Source organism: Arachis hypogaea, chromosome 13, assembly GCF_003086295.3.
Source record: "Arachis hypogaea cultivar Tifrunner chromosome 13, arahy.Tifrunner.gnm2.J5K5, whole genome shotgun sequence".
NCBI classification, from domain to species: Eukaryota; Viridiplantae; Streptophyta; class Magnoliopsida; order Fabales; family Fabaceae; genus Arachis; species Arachis hypogaea.
This window is the reverse complement of record NC_092048.1, coordinates 70,492,978-70,499,896: the sequence shown is the minus strand read 5'-3', so window position 1 is coordinate 70,499,896 and position 6,919 is coordinate 70,492,978. Positions and strand designations below refer to the sequence as shown.

The following is a 6,919-nucleotide window of genomic DNA, read 5'->3' as shown; positions in this document are numbered from 1 at the left end:
CGAGAAAAGGTGACAAAATCCCCCAAAATAAGCACAAGATAAATCACAAAATTGGGGTTTATCAAATCTCCCCACACTTAAACTAAGCATTTCCTCATGCTAAAATCAAGAAAGAAGCAAAGGGACATCAACATTTATTCAATGCAAACTAACTAAATGCAATCTATCTATATGAATGCATCCACTTGGTCAAAACAAGTCAACTTCCAGGAAAACACATTTAAGTACAAGGGCTAATGCCATAGCAGTCAAATCAAACCCAAAATTGAATTGAATCATTGAAAGATTTTACAAACTTGCAAGAAAAGATGATCATGGGTGGAAACATGTAATTGAGCAATCGAACCCTCACCGGATGTGTATCCACTCTAGTCGCTCAAGTGTATGGGGTTGATTCACTCAATTCTCCCCTAATCATGTTTTTCAAGATTTGTTTTTCATCTAACAATCAACAATTATTTCATGCATGCATACAGATATCATGAGGACTTCCCATAGGCTGTAATGGGGTTAGCGTCAAGGTAGGATGCATATGGTCAAGTGGGCTTGAGATTTGAATCTTTGATTAACTTAAACTACCCACCTAACCTATGACAACCTATACAATTCTAAACAAACCTAACTACCTATTCTTCACTTTTCCACACACTCATGCATTCTCCCCCTTTTTTTTTTATCACCACCCATATGCATTGACTTTTATTGAACCTTGCTTTGGGGCATTTTGTCCCCTTTTTTTTGCAATTCTTTTTGTCTTTCCTTTTCTATATTTTTTTCTTTTATATATATATATATATATATATATATATATATATATGTTTTTGTTTCTTTTGCTTTTCTCATCATCATTTTTTTTCTTCTTTTCAAACTAAAATACATACAAGTACTGATGAGTGGATAATTTATACGCTTTTTGACATTGTTTTTAGTATGTTTTTAGTAGGATCTAGTTACTTTTAGGGATGTTTTCATTAGTTTTTATGTTAAATTCACATTTCTGGACTTTACTATGAGTTTGTGTGTTTTTTTGTGATTTCAGGTATTTTCTGGCTGAAATTGAGGGACTTGAGCAGAAATCAGATTCAGAGATTGAAGAAGGACTGCTGATGCTGTTGGATTCTGACCTCCCTACACTCAAAGTGGATTTTCTGGAGCTACAGAACTCGAAATGGCGCGCTTCCAATTGCATTGGAAAGTAGACATCTAGGGCTTTCCAGAAATGTATAATAGTCCATACTTTGGTCAGGAATCGACGACGTAAACTGGCGTTCAACACCAGCTTTGTACCTAAATCTGGCGTCCAGCGCCAGAAAAGGAGCCAAAACCAGAGTTGAACGCCGAAACTGGCACAAAAACTGGCGTTCAACTCCAAGAAGGACCTCTACACGTACAACACTCAAGCTCAGCCCAAACACACACCAAGTGGGCCCAGGAAGTGGATTTATGCATCAAATACTTACTCATGTAAACCCTAGTAGCTAGTTTATTATAAATAGGACCTTTTACTATTGTATGAGGCATCTTTGATCAGTGTAAACCATCTTTGGACATCTGGTTCTTAGATCAGAGGGCTGGCCTCTCGGCCATGCCTGGACTTTCACTTATGTATTTTTAACGGTAGAGTTTCTACACTCCATAGATTAAGGTGTGGAGCTCTGCTGTTCCTCAAAGATTAATGCAAAGTACTACTGTTTTCTATTCAATTCATCTTATTTCGCTTCTAAGATATCCATTCGCACGCAAGAACATGATGAAGGTGATGATTATGTGTGACGCTCATCACCATTCTCCCCTATGAACACGTGCCTGACAAACACTTCCATTCTACATGAAATAAGCTAGAATGAATATCTCTTAGATCTCCTAACCAGAATCTTCGTGGCGTAAGCTAGAATGATGGCGGCATTCAAGAAAATCCGGAAAGTCTAAACCTTGTCTGTGGTATTCCGAGTAGGATTCAATGATTGAATGACTGTGACGAGCTTCAAACTCGCGAGTGCTGGGCGTTAGTGACAGACGCAAAAGGAGGGTGAATCCTATTCCAACATGATCGGGAACCGACAGATGAATAGCCGTGCCGTGACAGGGTGCGTGAGCATATTATTCACTGAGAGGAGGGGATGTAGCCACTGACAACGGTGATGCCCTTGCATAAAGCCAGCCATGGAAAGGAGTAAGACTGATTGGATGAAGATAGCAGGAAAGCAGAGGTTCAGAGGAATGAAAGCATCTCCATACGCTTATCTGAAACTCTCACCAATGATTTACATAAGTATCTCTATCCCTATTCTATTATTTAGTATTCAAAAACATCATTATCAATTTATATCTGCCTAACTGAGATTTGCAAGGTGACCATAGCTTGCTTCATACCAACAATCTCCGTGGGATTCGACCCTTACTCACGTAAGGTATTACTTGGACGACCCAGTGCTCTTGCTGGTTAGTTGTATCGAAGTTGTGAACCATGGTATTGGCACCATGTTCTTGGCGCCATCGCCAGGGAAAGAAAGATCCATGAATTTTACATTATTAAAGTGTAATCACGATTACGCGTACCAAGTTGCTCACGTTGCCAGGGATTATTCGAGCCTGGACATCACAATTTCGTGCACCAAGTTTTTGGCGCCGTTGCCGGGGATTGTTTGAGTATGGACAACTGACGGTTCATCCTGTTGCTCAGATTAGGTAATTTTCTTTTTGTCTTCTTTTCAAAAAATTTTCAAAAATATTTCAAAATTTTCTCACCTGTTTTCGAAAAAATATATTTTTATTCAAAATTTTTTAAGAATGAATTCTAGTGTTTCATAAAGCATGTGAAGCTTGGCTGGCTGTAAAGCCATGTCTAATTCCTTTGGGAATGAGTATGTCAGGCGTGTCATGTCTGAGTTATATACTAAAGCTTGGCTGGCTATTAAGCCATGCCTGACCCTTTGATTGGAGCTTTAGAGCATAAGATTCCTGGAATTCAAATTAAAAAAATTTTGGAATCCTTATTTTCTTTTTCAAAAGAATTTTTCGAAAAATATAAAATAAAAATCCAAAAAAATTAGAAAATCATAAAAATCAAAAATATTTTTGTGTTTCTTGTTTGAGTCTTGAGTCATATCATAAGTTTGGTGTCACTTGCATATGCATCTTGCATTTTTCGAAAATTTCATGCATTCATAGTGTTCTTCACGATCTTCAAGTTGTTCTTGGTAAGTCTTCTTGTTTGATCTTGATGATTTTTTGTTTTGTGTCTTTTCATGTTTATCATATGCATTCTTGAATTCTTAGTGCCTAAGCATTAAAGAATTCTAAGTTTGGTGTCTTACATGTTTTCTTTGCATAAAAAATTTTTCAAAAATATGTTCTTGATGTTCTTCTTGACATTCAAAGTGTTCTTGGTATTCATCTTGACACTCATATCATTCATGCATGCATTCATTGTTTTGATCTAAAAATTTCATGCATTGCATCATTTTTCTTGTTTTTCCCTTGCATCATAAAAATTCAAAAATCAAAAAAATATCTTTCCCTTTTTCTCTCATCAAATTCGAAAATTTGAGTTGACTTTTTCAAAAATTTTTAAAATCAAGTTGTTTCTTATGAGTCAAATCAAATTTTCAATTTGAAAATCTTATCTTTTTCAAAATCTTTTTCAAAAATCAAATCTTTTTCAAATTTCTTAGTTATTTTCGAAAATTCTAAAAATATTTTTCTTATTTTTATATCAAATTTTTGAAAATAACATAATCAATTAATGTTTTGATTCAAAAATTTGAAGTTTGTTACTTGCTTGTTAAGAAAGATTCAAACTTTAAGTTCTAGAATCATATCTTGTGATTTCTTATGAATCAAGTCATTAATTGTGATTTTAAAAATCAAATCTTTTTCAAAACTAATTTCAATCATATCTTTTCAAAAAATCTTCTTATCTTATCTTTTTCAAAAATATCTTTTCAAAATATCTTTTCTAACTTCCTAACTTCTTATCTTTTCAAAATTTGTTTCAACTAACTAACTAACTTTTTGTTTGTTTCTTAACTTTTTCAAAACTACCTAACTAACTCTCTCTCTCTAATTTTCGAAAATATCTTCCCTTTTTTTCAAAAATTTCTTTTTAATTAACTAATTATTCTTATTTTTATTTTTAATTTTAAAAAAATTTTTCGAAAAAATACTAACAATTTTCAAAAACCATTTTCGAAAATCACTAACTCTTTTTCAAAATAATTTTCGAAAATTATCCCTCCCCCATCTTATTCTATTTATTCATTCATATCCTAACATCTCATCTCACATCTCTGCCATCCTCACAGTTGTGTTTCTTCCATTATATTACATTCTTTGTCTCCCCCTCTTCTACTCACACAGGGATCCCTATACTGTGGTATAAAGGATCTCTATTATTATTATTATTTTTCTGTGCCCTCTTCTTTGTCATATGAGCAGGAGCAAGGATAAGAACATTCTTGTGGAAGCAGATCCAGAACCTGAAAGGACTCTGAAGAGAAAATTAAGAGAAGCTAAAATACAACAATCCAGAGATAACCTTTCAGAAATTTTCGAACAGGAAGAGGAGATGGCAGCCGAAAATAATAATAATGTAAGGAAGATGCTTGGTGACTTTACTGCACCTAATTCCAATTTACATGGAAGAAGCATCTCCATTCCTGCCATTGGAGTAAACAACTTTGAGCTAAAACCTCAATTAGTTTCTTTGATGCAGCAGAACTGCAAGTTTCATGGACTTCCATCTGAAGATCCTTTTCAGTTCTTAACTGAATTCTTGCAGATATGTGATACTGTTAAGACTAATGGAGTAGATCCTGAAGTCTACAGGCTCATGCTTTTCCCTTTTGCTGTAAGAGACAGAGCTAGATTATGGTTGGATTCTCAACCCAAAGACAGCCTGAACTCTTGGGATAAGCTAGTCACGACTTTCTTAGCCAGGTACTTTCCTCCTCAAAAGCTGAGCAAGCTTAGAGCTGATGTTCAAACCTTCAGACAGAAAGAAGGTGAATCCTTCTATAAAGCTTGGGAAAGATACAAACAGTTGACCAAAAAGTGTCCTTCTGACATGCTTTCAGAATGGACCATCCTGGATATATTCTATGATGGTTTATCTGAGCTATCAAAGATGTCACTGGACACTTCTGCAGGTGGATCCATTCACCTAAAGAAAACGCCTGCAGAAGCTCAAGAATTCATTGACATGGTTGCTAATAACCAGTTCATGTACACTTCTGAAAGGAATCCTGTGAATAATGGGACGCCTATGAAGAAGGGAGTTCTTGAAGTTGATACTCTGAATGCCATATTGGCTCAAAATAAAATATTGACTCAGCAAGTCAATATGATCTCTCAGAGTCTGCATGGAATGCAAGCTGCATCCAACAGTATTCAAGAGGCTTCTTATGCAGAAGAAGCTTATGATCCTGAGAACCCTGCAATAGCAGAGGTAAATTACTTAGGTGAACCTTATGGAAACACCTATAACTCATCATGGAGAAATCACCCCAATTTCTCATGGAAGGATCAAAAGCCTCAACAAGGCTTTAATAATGGTGGAAGAAACAGGTTTAACAATAATAAATCTTTTCCATCATCCACTCAGCAACAGACAGAGAACTCTGAACAAAATGCTTCTAATTTAGCAAATCTAGTCTCTGATCTATCTAAGGCCACTGTGAGTTTCATGAATGAAACCAGGTCTTCTATTAGAAATTTGGAAGCACAAGTGGGCCAGCTGAGTAAAAGGATCACTAAAATCCCTCCAAGTACTCTCCCAAGCAATACAGAAGAGAATCCAAAAGGAGAGTGCAAGGCCATTGACATAAGCACCATGGCCGAACCTGTGAAGAGAGGAGAGGACGTGAATCCCAATGAGGAAGACCTCCTGGGACGTCCAGTGGTCAATAAGGAGCTTCCCTCTAAGGAACCAAAGGACTCTGAGGCTCATCTAGAGACCATAGAGATTTCATTGAACCTCCTTATACCCTTCATGAGCTCTGATGAGTATTCCTCTTCTGAAGAGAATGATGATGTTACTGAAGAGCAAACTGCCAAGTTTCTTGGTGTAATCATGAAGCTGAATGCCAAATTATTTGGCATTGATACTTGGGAAGTTGAACCTCCCTTGTTCATCAATGAACTAAGTGATCTGGATCAACTGACATTGCCTCAGAAGAGACAGGATCCTGGAAAGTTCATAATACCTTGTACTATAGGCACCATGATCTTTAAAGCTCTATGTGACCTTGGTTCAGGAATAAACCTCATGCCCCTCTCTGTAATAGAGAAACTGGGAATCTATGGGGTGCAAGCTGCTAAAATCTCATTAGAGATGGAAGACAATTCAAGAAAATAGGCTTATGGACAAGTAGAGGACGTGTTAGTAAAGGTTGAAGGCCTTTACATCCCTGCTGATTTCATAGTCCTGGATACTGGAAAGGAAGAGGATGAATCCATCATCCTAGGAAGACCTTTCCTAGCCACAACAAGAGCTGTGACCGATGTTGACAGAGCTGAAATAGTCCTTCATTGGAATGAGAACCCCCTTGTGTTTAAAACTCAAGGATCTCCCTCTGCAACCATGGAGAGGAAGCATGAAAAGCTTCTCTCAAAGCAGAGTCAACCAGAGCCCCCACAGTCAAACTCTAAGTTTGGTGTTGGGAGGCCACAACCAAACTCTAAGTTTGGTGTTGAACTCCCATATCCAAACTCTAAGTTTGGTGTTGGAGAGTCTCAACAAAGCTCTGCACATCTGTGAGGCTCCATGAGAGCCCACTGTCAAGCTATTGACATTAAAGAAGCGCTTGTTAGGAGGCAACCCAATTTTTATTTATCTAACTATATTTTTCTTAGTTATATGTCTTTGTAGGTTCATGATCATGTGGAGTCACAAAATAAATATAAAAATTGAAAACGGAAT

The 6,919-nt window shown here is 36.6% G+C and overlaps 1 non-coding gene across 1 annotated transcript; it reads right to left on the bottom strand.

Moving 5' to 3' along the window:
- Positions 1-4,963: 4,963 nt before the first annotated feature.
- On the bottom strand, positions 4,964-5,071 carry LOC112739233 (small nucleolar RNA R71). Its single transcript, XR_003170169.1, has one exon. It is a non-coding gene; the product is annotated as a small nucleolar RNA R71 (small nucleolar RNA).
- Positions 5,072-6,919: the final 1,848 nt, after the last annotated feature.